Source organism: Macaca nemestrina, chromosome 16 (assembly GCF_043159975.1).
Source record: "Macaca nemestrina isolate mMacNem1 chromosome 16, mMacNem.hap1, whole genome shotgun sequence".
Lineage (NCBI taxonomy): Eukaryota > Metazoa > Chordata > Mammalia > Primates > Cercopithecidae > Macaca > Macaca nemestrina.
Genome location: NC_092140.1, coordinates 13,779,839 through 13,805,615, shown reverse-complemented (window position 1 = coordinate 13,805,615; position 25,777 = coordinate 13,779,839). Strand labels below are relative to the sequence as shown.

At 49.0% G+C, this 25,777-nt stretch overlaps 1 long non-coding RNA gene across 2 annotated transcripts in view; it reads right to left on the bottom strand.

Annotated features, from left to right (window-relative positions):
* Positions 1-25,439, bottom strand: part of LOC139359058 (uncharacterized) — a 126,075-nt gene extending 100,636 nt beyond the window's left edge. For both annotated transcript variants that reach the window (XR_011614631.1, XR_011614630.1), the window contains exon 1: positions 25,318-25,439. This is a non-coding gene — a long non-coding RNA (uncharacterized lncRNA). The remainder of the gene's footprint in view (positions 1-25,317) is intronic.
* Between the last annotated feature and the right edge of the window lie 338 nt (positions 25,440-25,777).

Sequence of the window (25,777 nt, the reverse complement as noted above, 5' to 3'; positions counted from 1 at the left end):
ACCGGCCAGGTCGGAATCAGAGCAATTCCAAAATCCCACTCTGATCAGTAATGGGATGGTGCCTGTGAATACACCCTGCACTCCAGCCTGGACAACACAGTGAGACCCTGTCTCTTAAATTTAAAATAAAAATAATAATAATAATAGATTTGGATATTCTGTGAGATATATGTCTTTGAGTAGTATTATCAATCTTCATCTCCTCTGAATACTATTTTTTTTTGAGACAGAGTCTCTCTCTGTCGCCCAGACTGGAATGCAGTGGTGCGATCTCCGCTCACTGCAGCCTCTGCCTCCTGGGTTCAAGTGATCCTACTACCCCAGCCTCCTGAGTAGCTGGGATTACAGTCACCCACCACCAAGCCTGGCTAATTTTTGTATTTTTTTGTAGGACAGGGTTTTGCCATGTTGGCCAGGCTGGTCTCGAACTCCTGACCTCTCAAGTGATTCGCCCACCTCAGCCTCCCAAAGTGCTGGGATTATAGGTGTGAGCCACAAGGCCCAGCCTGAATACTAATTTTTTTAAAAAAAGACACAGAGTTCAGCCATAAAAGAGGAGATCCTGCCATTTGCAACAACTTGGAGGACATTATGTTAAGTGAAACAAGCCAGATACAGACAACAACTGTATGATCTTACTCACATATGGGAGCTAAAGAAGTTGAACTCATGGAAGCAAAGAGTAGAACAGTGGTTGTAAGGGGATAGGCGATGGGGAAATGTTGGTCAAAGGGTACGAACTTTCAGTTACAGAAGTTCCAAGTAAGTTCTGAGGCTGTAATGTACAGCATGAGTGGCGATGGATGTGTTCATTCATTGGGTTGTGGTCATCCTTACACAATGTACACATGTATCAAATTGTTACAATGTACCCCTCCAATATATGCAACCTTTATTTGACAAATAAATATTTTTATTTATTTCTTTTTTTTTTTTTTTTTTTCCTGAGACGGAGTCTCCCTCTGTCGCCCAGGCTGGAGCGCAGTGGCCGGATCTCGGCTCACTGCAAGCTCCGCCTCCCGGGTTTAAGCCATTCTCCTGTCTCAGCCTCCAGAGTAGCTGGGACTACAGGCATCTGCCACCTCGCCCAGATAGTTTTTTGTATTTTTTAGTAGAGACGGGGTTTCACCGTGTTAGCCAGGATGGTCTCGATCTCCTGACCTCGTGATCCGCCCGTCTCGGCCTCCCAAAGTGCTGGGATTACAGGCTTGAGCCACCGTGCCCGGCCTTTATTTCTTTGAGACAAGAGTCTCACTCTGTCACCCAGGCTAGAGTGCGGTGGTGCGATACTGGCTCACTGGGCGACATGCCAAAACCCCACCTCTACAAAAAATAGAAAAATTAGCTGGACATGGTGGTGTGCACCTGTAGTCCAGGTACTCGGGAGGCTAAGGTGGGAGGATCGCTTAAGCCCAGGAGGTGAAAGCTGCAGTAAGCCGAGATCATACCACTACACTCCAGCCTGGGCAATGGAGTGAGACTCTGTCGCCAAACAAGAAAAAAAGATGTTAATATTTTTAAAAAATAATAAGATGGGCCAGGCGTGGTAGCTCACAACTGTAATCCAGCAATTTGGAAGGTCAAGGCGGGCAGATCACTTGAGCTCAGGAGTTGGAGACCAGCCTGGACAATATGGCGAAACCCCATATTTACAAAAAAATACACAAAAATTAACCAGGCGTGGTGGTGCATGCCTGTAGTTCCAGCTACTCAGAGGCTGATGTAGGAGGGTCACGTGAGCCTGGGAAGCATAAGTTGCAGTAAGCGAAGATCACGCCACTGCACTACAGCCTGGGTGACAGAGTGAGACCCTGCCTCAAAAAAAAAAAAAAAAAAAAAAAAGATGACCACATGAGAGCAAGTGTGGAAAGATGTAGAAATTGTTGGGGGCTGTATTCGTTTATTTTTATAGTGTTACAAAGAAATACTCAAGACTGGGTAATTTATAAAGGAAAGAGGTTTCATTGACTCAGTTCCACATAGCTGAGAGGCCTCAGGGAACTTACAATCATGGCAGAAGGTGAAGGGGAAGCAGGCACCTTCTTCACAAGGCAGCAGGAGAGAGAGAAGTGAGAATGCAGTAAAAAAAAAAAAAAAAAAAATTACCGCTTTTAAAACCATCAGATCTCGTGAGAACTCACTCACTATCACAAGAACAGCATGCGGGAAACCATCCCCATGATACATCACCTTCCTCCCTTGAAACGTGGGGATTACAGGCCCCTCTCTCAACATGTAGGAATTACAATTCGAGATGAGATTTGGGTGGGGACACAGAGCTAAACCGTATCAGGGACTATTTTGCTTATTTGCTTCCATGGACAGTTTTCACAGCAAACTCAGGGGTACTTTAATAGAAAGGGAATTCTTTTTTTTTTTTTTTTTTAGAGATGGTGTCTCGCTCTGTCGCCTGGGCTGGAGTGCAGTGGCCGGATCTCAGCTCACTGCAAGCTCCCCGTCCCAGGTTCACGCCATTCTCCTGCCTCAGCCTCCTGAGTGGCTGGGACTACAGGCGCCCGCCACCACGCCCGGCTAGTTTTTTGTATTTTTTTTTAGTAGAGACGGGGTTTCACCGTGTTAGCCAGGATGGTCTCGATCTCCTGACCTCGTGATCCACCCGTCTCGGCCTCCCAAAGTGCTGGGATTACAGGCTTGAGCCACCGCGCCCAGCATAAAAAGGGAATTCTAAAGAAAGGGTGTTATCACCAGCAATGTCCTCATAAATAAAGTGGTTTTGCCAATAGATAGCTGTTGCCTGGTTCTCCCCAAACCACTGCCCTCTAGCTCAGAATAGCTGATCAGAAATGTTCAGAGACAGAAGGAGGAGAGGAAGGAGAGAAAGAGGATGGCATATACTGAAGGCTTACAGGTGGCACCAGCTGTTTTCCATGAATGTCGACATTTCATACAGGAGGTGACTTTTTTATAAACTTTTTTTTTTTAAAGACAGAGTTTCACTCTGTTGCCCAGGCTGGGGTGCAGTGACGCAATCTCAGCTCACTGAAACCTCCGCCTCCCGGGTTCAAGTGATTCTCCTGCACCAGGCTCCCGAGTAGCTGGACTACAGGTGCGCACCACCACACCCGGCTAATTTTTGTATTTTTAGTAGAGATGGGGTTTCTCCATGTTGGCCAGGCTGGTCTCAAACTCCTGACCTGAAGTGATTCGGCTGCCTCGACCTCCCAAAGTGCTGGGATTAAAGGTGTGAGCCACCATACCTGGTTATTAAACAATGAAGAAACTGCATCTCACAGACAGCAAATACTTATGTCCAAGGTCATGTGATGAAGACCTGATTTGTCTGTCTCCAGAGCCCATGCTTTGTGCAAAATCATTTTGCCCCTCGACCTACGAAACCACGAAAGTGACAGCCAATGTTCCAGAACGCTAAAGTACACAGAATTTTTCTGCCTCCTTTTGAGTGTTTGACTGCAATACAACCAGGTTGGAAAAGCGACCTCAAATGTATTCCCAGAGCTGAGATCCACCTGCCGCCCTGGAATGCTGTGGAAATGGGCCACGGGTTGCCAAGACCCTGAGCACCCCCCAACCATTAGGGTGGCCAGGGTGCAGCCTGGGACACTGGAGTCCCTGGACCCACACCTCTCAGAGTGTGAGCAGCTTTGTCATTTCCCTGTGGTGCCAGAAAGCATCACTTCTCTGGGTGCCTCAGATGACAAACATTGGGGAGCAGTCTGCCTTGGGCTCCAAAGGCAACTGCCCAGATGAAAACGCCAGTGCCAGCACTTCAGAGCCACGTAAGCTCACTTTGTGCACCTCAGTTTCCTCATCTATAAAATGGGAATGAAAATAGAACTTACCTCCTGGGGTAGTTGTGAAAATTAAATAAGGAAAACATAAGGCTGGGGACAATGGCTCACACCTGTCATCCCAGCACTTTGGGAGGCTAAAGCAGGAGGGTTGCTTGAGGCCAGGAATTAGAGGCTGTAGTGAGCTACGATTGTGCCACTGCACTCCAGCCTGAAGGAAAGGGCGAGACTTCGTTTCTAAAAACACATTTAAAAATTTTTAAGATAAAATTAAAAAATTACCCATACACGGTGGCATGAACCTGTAGTCACAGCTACTCAGGAGTGAGGTGGGAGGATCACTTGAGCCCAGGAGTTCAAGGCTGCAGTGAGCTATGATTGCACCACTGCACTCCAGCCTGGGTTTCAGAGTGAGACCCTACAGCTGAAAAAGGAAAAAGAAAAGATAAAATACCCAGGGCTCTCAGAATACTTTCCAGCAGCAATCACTCAATGATCATTAGCTGAGCCAATGGGGACAGCCACACAGCTATGCATGCTGCAACTCCAAGGCACCGTTCATATATTTGACTATGCTGTGAACAGCGCCCCCTGGAGTTGTGCAACTGCATCCTTGACCATTAGCTTTGTGTTTTCACCAGGTGCCCTTCACAGGTAGGCTCCAATTTACTTCTCCTGCCTCATTACCTGCTGTTAGCTCCCCAATTCTCAGCCCAGTAAACCTGTCACCCTGTGCTCAAACATAAGGACCCATTCATTGACAAGCCCTTGATCTTTACAAGGGCTCCTTCTGCCCGGAACGTTCCTCTGACTCCTGCCTGGTACCACTTTTATTCATCCTTTAAGGCCCCGCCTAAAAGTCACCAGGTCTCAGAAGCTTTCTCACAAGCAGGGTTGCTCTGTCCTCACTGTCCTGGAGCACTTGGTAAATATTAGAAACTGAGCAGGCCGGGCGCGGTGGCTCAAGCCTGTAATCCCAGCACTTTGGGAGGCCGAGGCGGGTGGATCACGAGGTCAGGAGATCGAGACCATCCTGGCAAACACGGTGAAACCCCGTCTCTACTAAAAAAATACAAAAAACTAGCCGGGTGAGTTGGCGGGCGCCTGTAATCCCAGTTACTCGGGAGGCTGAGGCCGGAGAATGGCGTAAACCCGGGAGGCGGAGCTTGCAGTGAGCTGAGATCCGGCCACTGCACTCCAGCCTGGGCAACAGCGCGAGACTCCGCCTCAAAAAAAAAAAAAAAAAAAAAAAGAAACTGAGCACAGTTTTGTGCGGCTCACACAGTTCATCTGCATACAAGCCTCCTTTGCTGAGCTAACTATGAGTTCCTTGTGGTGGGATGGAATCTTATTCCTCTTGGCATGAGCTTGGGCTACTTGTGCTTGCTAGAAACACTTATGTCAAAGCCAGGTCGGAGCAGAACTCAATATCGTCAAAGACAGTTTGGGGCTGGGCATGGTGGCCCACACCTATAATCCCAGCACTTTGGGAGGCTGAGGCAGGAGGATCACTTGAGGCCAGAAGTTTGAGAACAGCTTGGGCAACATAGTGAGGTCCCCATCTCTATTATTTAAAAAAAAAGAAAGTTCAGAACACCAGGCATCCAGACCAAATTCAGGGTCCAGAAAATACCCTTGCCCACATCTGAGTACATCTTAGTACCCTGAGAATGGCATTAAACACACCAAAAGGTGACAGGGCCTCTGAAAGATTGGGGTGTGAATGTATGTTCCCTGACATAACCAAGACAACAGACTATAACGATTATCTGCACTGGGCTTTGATATGTGAGAGTAAAAACCAGAAAATGTAGCCCAGTTTCTCTTTTGAAATTCCTCCCGTCATTCAATTTGAATCTCATGTCTCTATGCTTTGTTTAAAACTAAATATCAAAAGTCTTCACTTCTGTTATCTCCCTGACAGTTCTTCAATACACTGTATTAAAAACTCTCTGAGGACCAAAAAAAAAAGCACTTTTTTTTTTTTTGAGATGGAGTCTCGCTCTGTCTCCCAAGCTAGAGTGCAGTGGTGCGATCTCAGCTCACTGCAAGCTCCACTTCCCGGGTTCACACCATTCTCCTGCCTCAGTCTCTCAAGTAGCTGGGACTACAGGCATGTGCCACCACACCCAGTCATCTTTTTTTTTTTTTTTTTTAGTAGAGACAGGGTTTCACCCTGTTAGCCAGGATGGTCTCGATCTCCTGACCTCGTGATCCACCTGTCTTGGCCTCCCAAAGTGCTGGGATTACAGGCGTGAGCCACTGCACCTGGCCAACCTCAGCACTGTTGACGTTTGGGGTCGGGGGTGCTCTGTAGGATGCTCAACAGCATCTCTGGCCCCTACCTGCTGCAGGTACCTCCACCCACTAGAGATGCCAGTAGCACCTCCATCCAAATGTGACAATCAAGAATGTCTCCAGAAGACAGTAAAAAGATTAGCGGTTGTCCAGGCTCAGTGACTCACACCTGTAATCCCAGCACTTTATGAGGCCAAGGTGGGAGCACTGCCTGAGCCCAGGAATTCAACACCAGCCTGGGCAACATGGCAAGACCTTGTCTCTGCAAAAAATAATGTTTAAGAATTAAATAGACACGTTGACATGTGCCTGTCAACAGGAGGCTGAAGTGGGAGGATCACTTGAGCCCAGGAGGTCCAGGCTGCAGTGATCCATGGTTGTGCCACTGCACTCCAGCCTGGGTGACAGAGTGAGACCCTATCTCAGAAAAAAAAAACAACAAAGATCAGTGGTTGCCAAGGGTTGGGGGGAGGAGGGATGAATAGGCAGAGCATAGAGGAATTTTAGAGCTTTGAAACTATTCTGAATGATGCTATACTGGTGGATACATGGGACATATATATAACTGCCAAAACCTAGAGAAAGTACAACACTGATGGTCAGCCTGAATGTAAACCGTGCTCTGTGGGTGACAGCGATGTGTCAGCGCAGCTTCTCCAGTTGTAACAAATGCCCCACTCTGGTGGGGGATGTTGATAGTAGGAGGGGCTGGGGGTGGTGCAGGGGAGTATATGGGAACTCTCTACACCTTCTGCTCAACTTTGCTGTGAACCTAAAACCACTCTCCATAAATAAAGTCTATTTTTAAATGATTAATTTTAAGCGAGAGAAAGGTCTCTAGACAGTGCCAAATATCCCTGGGGGAAAGGGGGCAAATTATTTTTTACCCTGGGATAGACATTATTCTGCTCACAACTACATTTTTTAAACTGTGGTAAAATATATATAACATAAACTTACCGTGTTGACCGTTTCAGATGTACATTTCTGTGGCATCAAGCACATTCACAATGTTGTAGGGCCATCACCACCATTCATCCCCAGAACTTTTTCGTCACCCCAGACTGAAACTGAGTCCATCAAACAATCATTTCCCACTCCCCTCATTCCTCAGACCCTGGAAACTCCATTCTACTTTCTGTTTCCATGAAATCGCCTACTCTAGGTACCTCATATAAGTGGAATCATACAGTATTTACCCATTTTATTGTGACCGGTTTATTTCACTTAGCAAAATGTCCTCAGGGTTCACCCGTGTTGCAGCGTGTCAGAACCAGAATCCTTTCTAAGGCTGAGTAATAATACTCTGTTGCATGTGGTTAGACCTCATTTTGCTACTCCGTTCATCCACTGATGGACACGTGGGCTGCTTCCATCCTTGTCTGTTGTGAATAGTGCCGCAACAAACATGAGTGTGCAACGATCTGTTGGAGGCTCAGCTTTCTTTTTTTGAGACGAGGTCTCATTCTGTCACCCAGGCTGAAGTCCAGTGGTGCGATGACAGCTCACTGCAGCCTCGACCTCCCGGGCTCAAGCAATCCTCCCACCTCAGCCTCATGTGTAGCTAGGACTACAGACGCACATCACCAAGCCCAGGTTTTTTGTTTGTTTGTTTGTTTGAGATGGAGTCTCACCCTGTCCCCAGGCTGGAGCATAGTGGCACCATCTTGGCTCACTGCAAGCTTCGCCTCCCGGGTTCCCGCCATTCTCCTGACTCAGCCTCCCTAGTAACTCTGGGACTGCAGGCGCCCGCCACCTCGCCCGGCTAATTTTTTTGTATTTTTAGTAGAGACGGGGTTTCACCGTGTTAGTCAGGATGGTCTCGATCTCCTGACCTCGTGATCCGCCCTCCTCGGCCTCCCAAAGTGCTGGGATTACAGGCGTGAGCCACCGTGCCTGGGATCTCGCCATGTTGCCAGGCTGGTCTTCAACTCCTAGACTCAAGCAATCCTCCCACCTCGTCCTCCCAAAGTGCTTGGATTACAGGCATGAGCCACGGCCCCCAGCTTGGAGTCCTAGCTTTCATGTCTTGTAAGTATGTACCCAGAAGCGCAATTGCTAAATACCTTGAAATGCGATCGTTTTCCCATCACTTTTTACAACGGAACGTGCGAGGTCAGGGTGAATTACTTGGCTAGCGGCAGACAGAGGGCAGCTGCCCTGTGGCTGCTCAGCTCTGGGCCGCAGCAGACGACAATCGAGGGCTCCCATCTGCCCTCTGCCGCGCACTGCCTGGGGCAAATTACTAAATCTCCCTGCCGACCACTCAGTTTCCCACTGTACACAAAGAGGATGATGAAAACGGCTGGTTGGTTTGAGGCAGGACATGTGGTGCTCAGAGCACGGCTCCTGTTCACGGTGAATGGTGCATCAGCACCAGCTCCCCTGAGTCCTAAAGCAGCCCTGGCACACTCCCAGGCCTGGCCGCCTTCTCCTCAGGACACATGGTGGCCACAGTGGACCCCGAGCAAAGCCAGCCCAGGGTCTAATCCTTCCTCCTCAGCTGCCCCATCCTGACCGAGTCTGCCCAAGAGAACACTCATCTCCCACTGTCCTTGCCCTTGCAACTCGGCCTGGCCATGCCTCCCAATTCCAATTCCAGCCAAGGAACCGAGAGAGAAAATGGCTAGGTGCTGCTTTTCTTAAGACAGTATTGGGCCGGGCGCGGTGGCTCAAGCCTGTAATCCCAGCACTTTGGGAGGCCGAGATGGGCGGATCACGAGGTCAGGAGATCAAGACCATCCTGGTTAACAAGGTGAAACCCCGTCTCTACTAAAAAATACAAAAAGCTAGCCGGCCGAGGTGGCGGACGCCTGTAATCCCAGCTACTCGGGAGGCGGAGGCAGGAGAATGGCGTGAACCCGGGAGGCGGAGCTTGCAGTGAGCTGAGATTGTGCCACTGCACTCCAGCCTGGGTGACAGCGCGAGACTCCGTCTCAAAAAAAAAAAAAAAAAAAAGACAGTATTTATTTCAGGTATTTTATTTTATTTTTTTTATTTATTTTATTTTTTTTTTTGAGACTGAGTATCACTCTGTTGTCCAGGCTGGAGAGCCGTGGTGCGATCTTGGCTCACTACAGCCTCCTCCCAGGTTCAAGTCATTCTCCCACCTCAGCCCCCTGAGTAGCTGGGACTACAGGGGTGTGTCACTACACCCGGCTAATTTTTTTGTTTCATATTTTTAGTACAGATGGGGTTTCACCATGTTGACCAGGCTGCTCTCAAACTCCTGGCCTTAAGTAATCCGCCCCACCTCCCAAAGTGCTGGGATTACAGGTGTGAGCCACCGCGCCCCGCCTTTTATTTCAGTTTTTGAATAGGAAAGCATACATTTCAAAGTCCCAAGTATGAAAGGAGGTACGTGCATAGTTGTCCAGTTTCCCACCCCCCTCCCTTCTACCTGTCTCTCTCCTCTTCCAGCTTCACTTAAAGGCAAATGTTTGCTTTTTTGTCTGCTTCCTTGCCTTGCAAATACAACCAAATGTGTGTGTGTCTGTTTCCTTCTTTATTTTCTTACCCATGAGGCTGCCTATCAATACAGCTATATACTCTAGACCTATACGTGTTGTTCTTGTTCTGTTTTACTTAATATCCTTGACTTTTGGAGATCACTCCATACCTGTATGCACAGTGCTCCTCATTTCTTTTTTACTGCACGGTATTTGGGGATTTTTAGTTTTTAGAGAGAGGGTCTCACTCTTCACCTGTTCATAGTCCCACTGTGTTCCTCTGGCTGGTCTCAAAGAACTCCTGGGCTCAAGCAATCCTCCAGCCTCGGCCTCCCCAGGCACTGGGATTATAGGCATGAGCCACGCACCTGGCCTCACTGCACATTATCTGATTGTGCAGCTCTATTATAGATGCTCCAAACAGTCCCTTGTTGACGAATACTTGGGTTACTTCCAGTGTCTTATGATCATAAATAATGCCACAGTGAATAATTTTGTGCATGAGCCATTTTGTATTTATGCCTGATACCACTGGGGATAGATTTCCAGAAGTGGGATTGCCAGGTTGAAGGGTGATGATAAAATATGACTGGACTATATATTGCCAAATTCTCTGCAATGGAATTGTACCATTCGCCGTTGGGAGGCCTTTTTTGTTTGCCCTTTGCTCATTTTCCATCTCCCTTCTTCCTGCCTTCCTGCCAGAAGTTGATACTGGAAAGTACAGCAGCCATCCCACAACTATCAGGCTGCAAGTCACTCCCATGAATGTCAGAGCTGGAAACCAGAAGAGCTCCCCAAGGCCTCTCCAGCCCACTGGCTCAGCCCTCCACTAACTGCCACTGAGCTTCTCGCCAGGGGAGGAACACAAACCCCTCACCCGTACGGCCCCAGTTATTCAGCTGCCTATTACGTACAGCCAAAGGCAATATAATAATTTAAATATTGAATAAGTTTAATTGAATTAAACTTGTTAAACAATGCTAACAATGTTTAAATTAGAGAATGTTAATGGGAAAGCCTGTAGCTCATTCGTTAGTTGGTACTTTCTACTGCAAGCTGAGCTGTCCAGTATGGTAGCCACTAGCCAGGTGTGACCGTTTAAATTCAAGTTAAATAAAATTAAAAATCCAGTGCCTCAGTGGCACTAGCTACATTTCAAGAGTTCAGGGGGCAAGGATTCTTGTGGTTGCTGTATTGGACAGCGCTTTATAGAACATCATCATCATGGCAGAAGGTTCCGCATTGCTGATATACAATTCAAGGTAGCACTGAGGGGTCACTCTAACTATTAACATTTAAGAGGGCAGGCACGGTGGCTCATGCCTGTAATCCCAGAACTTTTAGGGGCTGAGGCAGGGGGATCACTTAACTCCAGGAGGAAAAAAGAAAAGAAAAAAAAAAAAACATTAAAAAAATCTCCATCCTGATGACCTCCTATGTCTTCTGAAGTATTGCTAGAAACATAACTCTTTGTGATATTAGGCTTATCTATCAATTGGTAAATCCAAGATGTGATCCACGTCGGCTTCTTCTTTTTTTTTTTTTTTTTTTGAGATGGAGTTTCACTCTTGTTGCCCAAGCTGGAGTACAATGGTGTGATTTCCGCTCACTGCAACCTCTGCCTCCCAGGTTCAAGTGATTCTCCAGCCTCAGCCTTCCAAGTAGCTGGGATTACAGGTGCCTACCACCATGCCCAGCTAATCTTTGTATTTTTAGTAGAGATGGGGTTTCGCCATGTTGGCCAGGCTGGTCTCGAAGTCCTGACCTCAGGTGATCTGCCCTCCTCAGCTTCTCAAAGTGTTGGAACTACAGGCGTGAGCCACCGCACCTGGCCAGCTTCTTCCATTATTAAAAAAAATAAATTCCCTGCAATTTGTTCCATCCTCATCAAGGGCATCTGTGCTGCAAAACCCAGCCCTGCCAGCATTGCTCTCAAAGGTGTGGCTGTAACACAGTGCGAGTGCATCTTTCAGAAACAGAACTTACAGGCCAAGAGTATACATGTATGTGTAGAGAAAACCAGAAAACACAATCCCCAGAAAGGACAAGCAGTGTGTTATAAAGAAGAGATGACTCCATCAATAAGGCAGAAAACAGCTTGGGACTATGAAAACCACCAGAGGACATTTCGGGGTGGAGAGCTCATAGCGGATGAGAGAGGGCTTCCCATCTCCACTTCAGTTCTGCAGGGAAAGGCAAGAGCTGAGATGTAGAAAGCAAGGAGGACGTTAGCAAGTTTCTGAAGCTTTGGGGGTTTTCACACAGTGAGGATGCCCATATTGTGTGATGAGATAAAGTGAAATCATCTGTCAGCCTGTCTGTTCGCATAGTTATGCTATTCATAGAAAATGTACCTCTTTCCCCATATAAAACACCATATGCCTCTTTTCTTACCTAATTAGGTGCAGAGTATGTGGGTATCCTAGGGACCCATAACGTTTTCCCAGGTCTACGGCATGTAGTAGGAGGAAGCTCATGCCAGTGACTCAAGTGGCCGTTTTGGGTCCTTCTGTAGAACATTCTTCAGAGATGTCAGAGCAATTAGAAACCATATTAATGAATAAATAAAAAATGAGTTTTGACTCCTGCCATCTATAGCACCATGAGAAAGGAAAGGAACAAAGATATCAACATTTTTTGGACTCCGAAGACACCACTGCACACCTCTTCCTGCTTCCACCTGCTTATAGAGCCCGAGTTCCATGATCTGCCCTTGTAATCACTACCTCACAACCACCTGTAATGCCCTTGCTGCCCCCTCCCTCGACAATCCTGTGTAACTCAGCCATCACCCACTCCATGTCTGCATCTGAACACTGGTAGGGAAAACCGCCTGTGGCTGCAAGGGGCTGCGGGCGGGAGAATTGGCGCTATTGTCTAAGGAGGACAGAGTTTTGGTTTGGGAAGATGGACAAGTTCTGGACCTGGATGGTGGTAATGGTGGCACAACGAGAATGTACTTGATGCCACTGAACTGTATGCTTGAAAATGGTTCAGGGCCGGTCACGGTGGCTCACACCTGTAATTCCAGCACTTTGGGAGGCCAAGGCAGGTGGATCACCTGAGGTCGGGAGTTCGAGACCAGCCTGGCCAACATAGTGAAACCCTATCTCTACCAAAAAATACAAAAATTAGCCGAGTGTGGTGGCACACCCTTGTTATCTCAGCTACTCAGGAGGCTGAGGCAGGAGAATCTCTTGAAACCAGGAGGCAGAGGTTGCAGTGAGCCAAGATCAAGCCACTGCTCTCCAACCACTGGGTGACAGAGTGAGACTATGTCTCAAGAAAAAAAAACAAGATAAATTTTATGTTATGTATATTTCACCACAATTTGTAAACAGTGTTTAAAAAGACACTTGCGGCCGGGTGCAGTGGCTCAAGCCTGTAATCCCAGCACTTTGGGAGGCCGAGACGGGCGGATCACGAGGTCAGGAGATCAAGACCATCCTGGCTAACAAGGTGAAACCCCGTCTCTACTAAAAAATACAAAAAACTAGCCGGGCAAGGTGGTGGGCGCCTGTAGTCCCAGCTACTCGGGAGGCTGAGGCAGGAGAATGGCATAAACCCGGGAGGTGGAGCTTGCAGTGAGCTGAGATCCGGCCACTGCACTCCAGCCTGGGCGACAGAGCCAGACTCCGTCTCAAAAAAAAAAAAAAAGACACTTGCCAGGCGTGGTGGCTCACGCCTGTAATCCCAGCACTTTGGGAGGCCAGGGCGGGCGGATCACAAGGTCAGGAGTTCGAGACCAGCCTAGCCAACATGGTGAAACCCCATCTCTACTAAAGATACAAAAACTTAGCTGGGCATGGTGGCCCACACCTGTAATCCCAGCTACTTGTGAGGCTGGGGCAGGAGAATCACTTGAACCCAGGAGGCGGAGGTTGCAGTGAGCTGAGATCGTGCCATTACAATCCCGCCTGGGCGACAGGGTGAGACTTCATCTCAAAAAAATAAATAAATAAAATAAATAAATAAAAAGACACTCACCATTGTTGGCTGGCCTCATTTTAAATTCTGGTATATAAATAGGTAGTGGACCATTGGCCCTGGCCATCAATACTAACACATTTCCTCAGTTTTTCACTTCTCCACTCTCCAGATGTTTCTCCTGTCTCCCTCCTACACCCTTATCTCTTTCCTCCAGCAAGCTTTCAGTGAGAATACTGGAGCAATCCCACAGAAGCCCCCTTATCTTCCTATCCACAAAGCTACAAGCCCACCCTTACCTCCAGCCTTAGTCTATCCCTCCCTCTTGCTATTAGGGCTGAAACGTCCTGCTCTTATAAAAAACCAGCCTGTGGAGGCCGGGCACAGTGGCTCACACCTATAATCCCAACACTGTGGGAGGCCAAGGTGGAAGGATCACTTGAGCCTAGGAGTCCGAGGCTGTAGTAAGCTATGATTGTGCCACTGTGCTCCAGCTTGGGGAACAGAGCAAGACCCTGTCTCAAAAAAACAAAACGAAACAAAACAAAAACCCCGGCCTTCAAGGTGGTGGGGGTAGGGGGACAACTGCTTACTGGTCACAGAGTATTTGGGTTTGGGGTGATGAAAAAATGTTGGAACTAGCACAATATGGTCGTACTATATTGTGAATGCAATTAATGCCACTATTGTGTACACTTAAAAACAGTTAAAATGCACATTTCATATTATATATATTTTACCACACACAAAAAAAAAATATTTAACCTGAGCCCCTTGACTTGGGCTCTGATCCCACCGTGCTCAAGGACTTGATTCCTACACAGCTCTCTTTTGCTCCAGCACCGGCAACCTCTCCATCTCTCTCTGCCTCCCCGTGACCCTTCAAGGCCACTTGGACCAGGACCAGCATCTGAACACACCCTGCATCTCTTGCCTGTAAAAAACTCCTGCAACCTGCTTCCCCACAGGCTCCTGCTTGGACTCTTTTCCCTTCCCAGCCCTCTGGGACACTGTCCAGGTTTTACTATCCCTGGCTTCACCCACCCACCCAATCAGCCTTCCACCCTCACCTGTCCACAAACCGTGCATAGCAGTGTCATCGGAAAACTCTGTGTCCCTCCATCAAGCGAGCTCTCAGCCTTCCAGATACACTTTTGACTTCCATGACCTCAACCTTCCCTAGTTTATCTCCTGCCTCACAGACAGCTACTCTGGATCTTTCTCTGGTCCTTCCACTTCCTGCTAAAATGCCTCCAGGACTCTCTGCTGGGCTGCTTCTCTTGTGGGCTCACACAATATCCCTAGGTAATGTGAGTTTAAATACTCATGGTTTTAAATATCAATAAAACCCAATATGCCCTAAAGCTTCCAAATCTACACCTCTAGCCCTCACTCTTCCTGGTCTCCAGATTTTATATCCTCCCATCTACCTGGCATCTCCACATAAATAAATAACTTCCCGTCCCAAATCAGCTCCTGCCCCTACTCATGGTGCGGCTCCCGCCACCAGCTGCTGGAGTCAGGTCAGGGTCCTTTCCTTCATCCTTCTCCACCGCACCTCTCTCTGTGGATTCAGCAAGTGCTGCCACCTGCTCATCTAAAACGTGGCCCGGACCTGTGCGCTGTTCTCCGTCCCATTCCCCCATCATCTGGAGCACTGCAGTGGCTTGCTCCCAGGACATCCGGCCCCGACTCTCATCCCACACAACAGCCAAACCCCTCCTCCAAATATTAAATAACATTATTTCATGCCCCAGCTTAAACCCCTCCAGTGGCTTTCCCTGGCCCTACAGTAACATCTCAACTCACAATATGGTCACAGTCCAGTCTCCATCTCTCAGCCTCATCTTGAACCACACTCTTGTTCCCTGTGGTCTGGCCACACAGGCCATCCCGCTGGCCCCCTGACTCAGTGGTTTTCAATCAGAGGTGATTTTGCCTCACAGAGGGCATCTGGCAATGTCTGGAGAAATGTTTTTTCTTTTCTTTTCTTTTTTTTTTTTTTTGAGGCAGAATCTCATTCTGACATCCAGGCTAGGGTGTAGTGGCGTGATCACAGCTCACTGCAGCCTCTACCTCCTGGGCTCAAGCCATCCTCTTGCCTCAGCCTCCCAAGGAGCTGAGACTACTATTTTGTAGAGAGAGGGTCTTGCGATGTTGCCCAGGCTGGTCTCAGACTACTAGGCTGAAGCCATCCTCCCACCTCAGCTTCCTAAGGGATTACAGGCATGAGCCACCATGCCCAGCCTGGAGACATTTTTGACTGTCACAGTTTGGAAGGGAGGAAGCTGTTGCTGGCATGTAGTCAGCAGGGGCCAGGGATGCTGCTAAACATCCTATAAGGCAGAGGAAAGCCCCCCCTTAAAATGTTAGGTCAATCTAACATCGATGTAACATATTATTATTATTACTATGATCATTTTTCTAAAAATCCTACCTAAGGCTTTACTCAGAAATATGATATGCCTTTTAATATAGATGAAAGGAGTTAGAGAAGTCATTTTTTACCTACATGTTTCAGAGAAGAGAAGGCAGGAGTGTGGCTGAGAGCTGGGTCCTGGCACTGGGCGGAGCCAGTCACACATCTGTTTCTGCAGCAGGTCAGGGAAAAACAGGCCTTAGCCTAGGCAACATTCGTCTCTACAAAAACAATTTTTAAAAGTAGCCAGACATGGTGGTGTGCACCTGTGGTCCCAGCTACTTGGGAGGCTGGGCAGGAGGACCGCTTGAGACCGGAAGGTCGAGGCTACAGTGAGCCATGAGCACGCCACTGCCCTTCAGCCTGGGCAAGAGAGCAAGACTTTGTCTCAAAAAAAAAAAAAAAAAAAAGTAAAAAAGGCAGAGCCAGAGGCAGCGTCCATCCCCAAAAGGAAATGCCAAGAAAACAGCCTGTCCTCACTTATTGAAAGGAAAAAATGATTTCCTTTTACTGTTTAGTCTAATAAGCAGGAATCTGGAAACCTCTGGCTCCATGCTCTGCATTGTGATGTTGGGGAAATTCTGCAGGACTTTCAAGCCATCAAAAGCCAAGAAAAAAAAAAATCCCAGAGAGGCAAAATTGGGGTGAGCTGTCACTAAGAATGTACTTAATTTGTGGCTATTTCAAGGTATGACATTCCATATTTTCTTAGCCTCATCCCAGCTTTCTTTTCTTCCCTCCCAATTATAAGACTAAGCAGAAGAATGAGACTCTCCTAGAAACAATAACGAAAGGGATTCTGAATGAACTGAGCAACTTTCACAGGAAAAGCACTGTGTTAACCATTGTGTGGTCCCCGAAGCGGAAATGAGGTAGGGAGGCCCGTGTCCTGCCTGAGACGTCAGCCCCTCTCACCTCCATGGGCTTTCACGCCCCTTACATGTATTGATTCATTATCCACACAGTGGAATATTACTCAGCCATAACAAGGAATGAAGTTCTGATGCATACAACAGCATGGATGAACCTTGAGGACATTATGCTGAGTGAAATAAGCCAGACACAAAGGAACAAATACTATATAATTCCACTTAAATGAGATCCCTAGAGTAGTCACATCCAGAGAGACAGAAAGTTGAACGGAGATGGCCAGGGGCTAGGGGAGAAGAAATGAAGAACTATCATTTCACGGGTAAAAAGATTCTGTTTGGGAAGAAGAAAACATTGTGGTGATGGATGATGTGATGATTGCACAGGAATGTGAATATACTCGATACCACTGAATTGTTCGCTTAAAAGTTTTACTCCTTGCAGGTGCCCCAGAAGAGCATTCCCGTATAAAGGTCAAGGTCAACAATGGCTGAGCACCAACACCCAAAGCGGCCTCTGGTGTATAAGGAGACCACACCCAGGGGAGGAAGGGCAGAGCTAGGGCTGGGAAGGACTGAATTTGGAACCCAGGGTGGAATCAAGCTGAAGAAGGCCAAAGCTTCTGCTATCTTCTGGTCAAGAACACGATTAAGAGCCCAGGAGAAAAAGAAAGGAGGCCCCAGCGTCTCAGCTCTGTGAGGTAAAGAAAGTGGAAGACAGAGTGGGTGAGAGCTCGCCTGAGCTAGGGAAAGTGTTGGGAAAAAAGTAGAGTCCAGAGGGGACAAAAGAAAGAAACTGTGGTGCAGTGGTGAGTGGGGGCTGAAAAGCTCCTGCTGGGGAGGGGAGGAGGCTGGGAGAGAAGAAAACAAGGCTGTGGGCTGTAGCAAGTGCCGCTGTTGGCAGGAGGGGAGGAGGCTGGCTGTATGCTTGGCTGGCTACCGCCCAGAAAACTTGAACTCAAAGGAGTCGTTTGAGTTTAATACTCCCTCAGGACTGTGGAAGAGGAAAAAAGGAAGGGAGAAAAACGTCAAAAGTCTCCAGAGGCAGGAGCATTTTGTTTTAAAGGACTACCTCTTCGGCCTGTCCCTAATTTTCTGGGGTTTGTTCCTGGTTTAAAAGGAGAAGTTTTATGTCACCTGTGAGAGTCTGCATTTTTGTGGGATTCAAATATTCCTTAATTAGGTGTTGTCTCTTTACAGAAAGAAAAGACGCCTTTTATTTCCTTTTACTTTGCTATTTTAATTTACTCCCTTTCGTGTCTAATAACTAGGTAGGGGAATGTGAAACAGCTGCTGTAAAATATGACAAACCCTGCTCCCTGGGAACACTGAGAAGGAACTATCCCCCATCCCAGGGAAGAGCGCCTGCCTCCCTGCCCAGTCCCAGACCCGGCAAACCCTGTACAGGACAGTGCTCCCTCTCCCTGCTCTTTTGGTTGGGGGGTGGGGGGATGTTTGAATGAGAAGGACAGTCACTGGGTTGCTGGGAATCATACATCCACCTCCCGCAAGTGGCCTGTCTGTCCCTTTCCTTAGGCGTCACCGTTCCCAGGAGGGTTGAGACTACTTTATCCAAAACTCGGGAATTTGCCCCTGTGAAACTCCAGAAAATCAGGGGGAAAAAAATCAGAACAAAAAAAAAAGCAGCAGAAGTGGCCAGGAAATGTTTGACCTTGGTCTACTGGGTCCTGACTGGTGTTCTTATTGTGTTCTCAGTTCGAGAAAAATGACAGAAAAGGGAAAGGGGTTGTATGCCGCTTTTCTACTGCCACAAATGTAAGGGTGGGCATACACCCTGTCTAGTTCGCGGTCAACCCTTCAGCAAAGCATCAGTAGTTGTCTGTGAATTGCAGAAGCTTCCCAAGGGATCTGGAACACAAATTTGCAGGGCAGCCCAGGGCACCGGTTTCCGTCTCCTGAGCTGAGTATGATGCTTATGCGCTCATTTTGCTGGCAAAAGAGCCTGTCATAAAATGTAATACTGACTATAAAACAAATCAGTGCTTTGAAACGACTTGCTTCAGATGTTTTCATAAATCCCTAATGGCTCAGGCACTGCCTGCTATTGATAATATCAATGTGTTAATAGTTCCTCTGAAGCAGGAGCACTGGGTAGGTCTGAACACACACACACACACACACACACACACACACACACACAAAGATGGGAAGGCCACGAAACTGGAAGACAATGGTTTGGCTCTCCCTTGAATTCTAGCTGCACTTTGCTGACCTCGGAAAGCCAGAGCCAAGTGAGAAAGCTGATAGTCTAAATCCATGGCTGGAGCTCCCCCTTTAAAGTGTTTTAAATTCCTTAATAAAAAGTGTATTATATAGGTACACATGTACACATAAAAGCATGTAAGCACATCAGTGTTCACAGCACCATTATTCACAGTAGCCAAAAGGTAGAAACAACCTGTGTCCATCAACGGAAGGAGGAATCCACAAAATGTGGTCTATACGCACAGTGCACTACTACTCAGCCATAACAAAGAATGAAGTTCTAATGCATACTACAGCAGGGATGAACCTTGAGGACATTATGCTGAGTGAAATAAGCCAAGCACAAAGGGACAAGTACAGAATGATCCCACTTAGATGAGATCCCAGAGTAGTCACATTCAGAGACACAAAAAGTTGAATGGAGATCGCCAGAAGCTAGAGGAGAAGAAATGAGGAACTATTGTTTCATGTACAAAGATTCAGTTTGGGAAGATGAAAACATTCTAGAAACGAATGGTGTGATGACTGCATGGGAATGTGAATGTACTCGATGCCACTGAATTGTATGCTTAAAAATAGTTGAAGCCAGGTGTGGTGGCTCACACCTGCAGTCCCAGCTACTTGGGAGGCTGAGGCAGGAGGATCACTTGAGCCCAGGAGTTTGAGGCCAGCCTGGGCAACACAGTGAGACCCCATCTCTTAAAAATGATTGAAATGGTAAATTTTATGTTATATACATTTTACCACATTTTTTTTTCTTTTTTGAGACAGAGTCTCACTCTGTTGCCCAGGCTGGAATACAGTGGCACAATCTCAGCTCACTGCAACCTCCCCCTCCCGAGTTCAAGCGATTCTTGTGCCTCAGCCTCCCAAGTAGCTGGGACTACAGGTGCAGACCACCATGCCCGGCTAATATTTTGTATTTTTAGTAGAGACCAGTTTTCACCGTGTTGGCCAAGCTGCTCTCAAACTCTTGGCTTCAAGTGGTCTTCCGACCTTGGCCTCCTAATGTGCTGGGATTATAGGTGTAAGCCACCATGCCTGGCCTTACCACAGTTTTTTTAAATGATGGGGAAAACATGCAAGCAATGGATATTAGGCTTGTCTACAACTTCCTGTGTCCTCTTCTACTGTGCCCCGAAATAGGGCCCACAGCTCTGCCTCTAGGGCCTCAGAGCACCCAGCTCCCAGGAAAGTTGTTACTCAGTTGAGCCTAAGAAGTTTTGTGTCTGCCGTTCCGCAGACAGTCATGGAGCCAAAGAAACCTTCCTATTAAAACTTTGAAACCCCGTCTCTACTAAAAAATACAAAAAACTAGCCGGGCGAGGTGGCGGGCGCCTGTGGTCCCAGCTACTCGGGAGGCTGAGGCAGGAGAATGGTCTAAACCCGGGAGGCGGAGCTTGCAGTGAGCTGAGATCCGGCCACTGCACCCCAGCCTGGGCGACAGAGCAAGACTCTGTCTCAAAAAAAAAAAAAAAAAAACTTCATTCCAATCTCAAAAGAAACTTAAGGGCCAAGCAGGATATTATACTTTTCATGATGCAATTTCTTGGCTTCTTTTTTTGTTTTTTTTAAACCAAGTCTAGTTCTGTCACCCAGGCTGGAGGGCAGTGGCACAATCTTGGCTCACTGCAGTCTCTGCTTCTTGGGTTCAAACAATTCTTGTGCCTCAGCCCCCCAAGTAGCTGGGACTACAGGCTTGCGCCACCATACCCGGCTAATTTTTGTATTTTTAGCAGAGATGGGGTTTCGCCATGTTGCCCAGGCTGGTCTTGAACTCCTGACAAAAAGCAATCCGCCGGCCTTAGCCTCCCAAAGTGCTGGGATTACAGGTGTGAGCCACCACACCCAGCTTCTGCTTCCTTCTTAACAGGCATCACTCCAATTGGAGGAGTCGGAGAAAAATAAATACTCCAATCTTGCCAGGGGCCAAAGACACTAAAGTTCTTGGAAGACACATTTCTGTCTCTGTACGACTCCAGTCCTCTGCATTATGGAGTGGATATAAAGGATCTGGGCGTTGAAGGCTAGAAATCGCAGGAGGCGTGGCCAAGGAGGGGTGGCTAACAGGCAGTGGTTTTCCTGGACTCGCCTTGTGTCTCTAGGTGCTCTTTCTCCCTGAGAAAAGATGCCTGGAATCACTTCATGGTTCTGTCCTGCGCAGGTATGAACAAGGACCCAGCAGTGCTGCCGGTTCTGAGAACACGGAGCAGTGGCCTAGCAGCGGCCAGGACTCGCCCAGAAGTTTCTGTCAGGAACACAACAGACTCTTGCCCTAGGCCACAGTTTGTTCTAATGTGTGCTCTTTCTGGTCAGTTTACTTAAAAAACGGCCAGAGCAGTCAAACCTTTGCCCTCGCCCGTAAAAGGGGACAAACATTGGCATAGTTCCTCCCTTCCAAGGCTCCCCTGGGCCCTCCCTGAAATATCCCATATATGTCATTATCCGAAATCACCCTGCTACAAACTCCAGGCTCCTGCTGCATGGGCTTTTATGTCAGTGCCAAACGTTCTTCTTTGCACCAGGTCAGGAGGATGAAACTCATGACTGGTGACAAGACAAGCCCTCCCAGAGAGAGGAGGACAGTCTGTGAGCATGATCCTGTTAGTTTTCAGACTGGTGAGTCCAGTGGCAAGGACCCTGGAAGGGTCCCATACGCCCTGCATGGGGAGCTCTCCTGAAAGGGTGCAGGGAACACAGCTCCGGCCTCCCACTGGTCCAAGGAGGGCCTCAGGTGGGACTGCCAAGGGGCCTGCAGTCCAGTAAAGAGAGAATCAGAGCAGAGCCTGATTAATAAACAGAACCTAGCCAGATAATGACTTAAAAGCTGTTAGGACTTGGATTGGGAAGAAAGACGCATAATATGAATATGACTAAGAAAACTTCGCAGTCAGTATCCAGATTTTCTAAATCAACTACTTCAACAAATTCTCTGCCAGCTCATAAAATGTCCCCTGACGTGCCTTCCTTTCTCTAAACGATGCTATTTTATTAAATGGTGTAGGAGGTGGGAGAGAGGGGAGGAGTAGAGAGAGAAGTCATGGGTGAACATTTCAATTTTATTTTCAATGTAGCTTTTCTCAGTCTTGCTTCCTTCACCGCTGTCCTAAATTTGGCTAGGTCTGATAATTTCCAAGGTGGGATTTAGACGTGCTATAATTTGTGTGTGTGCACCTGTCTGATCAATATATATTTAGCATAGGTATTCTGTACACTGGAGCAGAAAGATGCACCACAGACTCAAAGGAGTATTTGTGTTTATCATGTTAGGCTCCCAGGTATTTTTTTTTTTTTTTTTTTTTTTTTTTTTTTTTTTTTTTTTGAGACGGAGTCTCGCTCTGTCGCCCAGGCTGGAGTGCAGTGGCGCGATCTCGGCTCACTGCAAGCTCCGCCTCCCGGGTTCACGCCATTCTCCTGCCTCAGCCTCCCGAGTAGCTGGGACTACAGGCGCCCACAACCGCGCCCGGCTAATTTTTTGTATTTTTAGTAGAGACGGGGTTTCACCGTGGTCTCGATCTCCTGACCTTGTGATCCGCCCGCCTCGGCCTCCCAAAGTGCTGGGATTACAGGCGTGAGCCACCGCGCCCGGCCTAGGCTCCCAGGTATTTTTAAGAAAATCATATTTGGCTTTATGCTTTAAGAATTCCTTTTCCTGGTAATTCTTCCTGAAGCCTGACCATTGTAACTTCTTCAGCTCAGACTCACTGGGGATGGGGGAAGAGGATTATGCAAAGCTACAAACCACTTTTTATATTTTAAAAGGTGCTCCTCCCAGATTGTTGACTGGCTGGTTGATGGTCCTTATCTGGATCTATTTCCTGTTTTTTAGGCTGACCCAAACTCTCAGACCATGGCAGGGTGAGCTGCAGCTGGGCAGCTCAAGGAGCTCTGCCATGCTGGGGATGGGGGCTGGAGGGAAGCTTTTTTCTTTTTTCTTTTTTTAGACTGAGTCTTGCCCTATCGCCCAGGCTGGAGTGCAGTGGCACCATCTCGGACTGCAACCTCCACCTCCCTGGTTCAAACTATTCTTCTGCCTCAGCCTCCCGAGTAGCTGGAATTACAGGCATGCACCACCAGGCCCAGCTAATTTTTGTATAGTTTGTAGAGATGGGGTTTCACCATGTTGCCCAGGCTGGTCCTGACCTCAAGAGATCCTCCCGCCTCAGCCTCCCAAAGGGCTGGGATTACAGGCGTGAGCCACTGCACCAGGCCAAGAAAGCCTATTTTCAAAGAGGATCCTAGTTGCTCCTGCCTCTCCCATCCTTGTGTCCTGCAGGCAAAGGATACCTAGGACCCTGGGGTAGAGGTCAAATGACCTGGGAATCAACTTTGCAGAAAATGAGGCTAGGGAGAGGAACAGATTGGATGTCTGATGGTGAGACCTGAGGAAAGGTCGAAGCAAGAAGACTAGGAGAGTGAGACAGCTGCAGGCTTAGGACACCCTCCTGAGAGCCCAAAGCACTGTGGTGGAGTTGGCTCCCCAGACTGGAGGCCTCAGGAGAGCTGGCAACAGGCTCCCCAGCAAGCTAAGCTCCCACTCCTGGGAGTACGACCGCCCTCGCGCACGTGTGCACCCAAACACAGCCAGAGCCAGCGGACTCCAGGTCTGGGGCTGTCCAGAGAGGCCTGGGGGCCACACCCCAGCCCTCTGCCTCCCCACCCCCGCTCCAGGATGGACCCTGTCTCACCATAGGGCCACAGAACCCTCTTCGGGCCCACCAGAGTACAAACACTCCAGACACTGATTAGATCTTTACTGAAACCACTGGTTAGAAAATCCACAAGGCAACCACCGCCTTCACACATTCCCTGCCTGCAAGTATTAACCCAGATCAGCCAGGCCTGGCCGTCAGAACCAAGGAAGAAATTCAGGACCCGGTCCTCAAAAGCTCACAGCCCCAGGAAGTCTAAGAGACTGACCTCAAGGATCCCCAGGGGCCACTGTTTCTTCTGGAAGCCGTCTCAAGGGGCGTTTTTCCCCCACGGCCTTTCCTCACCTCACAGTTGTTCACATTCGCCTGTTCCTGGGGAACCCAGGCCGGGTCATCAATGACCCCTCGCCTCCCCGCCCTCCTCCATTTCCTGAGCTAGGATAACCCCAGAAGTTGAGCGTTTCCTGTGCTGGAAGGACTTCCAGCTTGGAGCGGAAATCGGGGCCAGGGCAAGGACGCAGGGGCGTGTCGCCCACGTTTCTGGCCCGGCGAGCCGCAACTCCTTGGATGTAAACGAGATTTGGCCGGCGCTGCGGCGTGTGGGGAAAGATGATTACACTCGAAAGGAATCACGACTCCTTGCGGAGCCATTACTCGTGCCGCTCCGCACGCGCAGGTTCTGGCCCGGCTTTCGCAACTCCCCCCTCCTCGCTAACCACTCGCTAGTAATTTGTGGGCCGCAGTGGAGCTGCGCCCGGGGCTGCAGCCCCCCAATTAAAGCACTTTTGCAGCCCGGACACCCAGCGAGCTGCCTCCGCGCACCACAGGCCGGCACCTCCTGCTCCCACTCCCCTCTCTCCGCCCAGCCCTGGGTAGCTGAAAAGGATGGATTTCACGCACTTCCTGCGCGCGCACACACACGTGCACACATGGACATACACTTGCACACACGCACAACGCGCATTCCTCCTCCAATGCCGCCCGCACACGTGCGCGAGCCTGGACGTTTCTTTTGTGCTCGTTTTGCAGGCCCGGCGCTCCTGCTCCTGGTTTTCTCCTTTCTCTCCTTCATCTCTTCTTCCTTCGCAACTTTCCTTCTGGACCCCCCGGGCTGGCTCCTGCCCCTCTGCCCCGGTGGCGCCCTCGCCTATTCCGTCCGGGAGGAACGGGGACCGTGGAGTTGCGCCCTGCACGCCCAGCGAGGGCCGAGTTCTGGAGCGGTTGGGACCAAAGGGCTGGCCTCCGGCCTGCGCCCTGTTTGTTTTCCTTTCGCCCCCTGAATACTAGATTGAGACGTAAAGATTACCCGGGCCGAATAATGCCGGGAGTCAACACTCGAGCAAACAAAAGTGCTTGCACAACTAGTCAACCCCGCTGGGACCCGGGCCGCAGGCTGGGGGAGAGAACGCGCTCCTCGCTGCTAATTACAAATAAATGATGATGTGCTCACTAAGTAATTGATTTAATGAAGTTCCTATGAAACTATTAAACCCGGGTGGAGGTCAGGCTGGAGGCGCCCCAGAGCGCCCATTGTGGGCTGTTTAACTCCACCAGGCTCCTCGGAAAGACATCGGGGCTAATAGGTGAAGTCACAGCTGCTCGCGCTGACTTCTTGGAGCGCCCGGCCGGCCGCGGGCACCCTCGCGCCCTCTTCCTGTCGCGCCCTTGTGCCCCGCCGCCCGCGCCCCGCGCGGGCCAGCTTACCCACGCCACTCCCAGCCCCGTCGCCAGCTCCCGAGGGACTCTCCAAAGGGATCCCGGATCTCGTTAAGAGCGGGAAGTTGAGCACTGAACTTGTGCGCTCCGCCAGCAGTCGGCAGCGTGCACCGCCGCCCACCCCTCCCTCCTCACTCCACCCCCGCCAGTTCGTGCAGGAACTCCAACCAGTGTGCCACGCAGGGTGCTCGCGAGCTCTTGGCAAGATGCCTGAATCCCGAGCGTGTGCCCAGTGCACTGGCTGGGGCGGGGCTGGGGGGGTTGAATTGCGCGTGAGTGTGTATAAGTGTGTGTGAGGTGGGTGTATGAGCACGCCAGAGCGTGCATTCCGGGCCAAAAGGCCATCTTTCTGCATTCGTTATCCTGGCCTGGGCCCTGTTCATGCAAAAAAGTAGAGGAGGTAGGGAGAGCAGAGAAGAGGAATGAGGAAAGATGTGCAAAACAGATC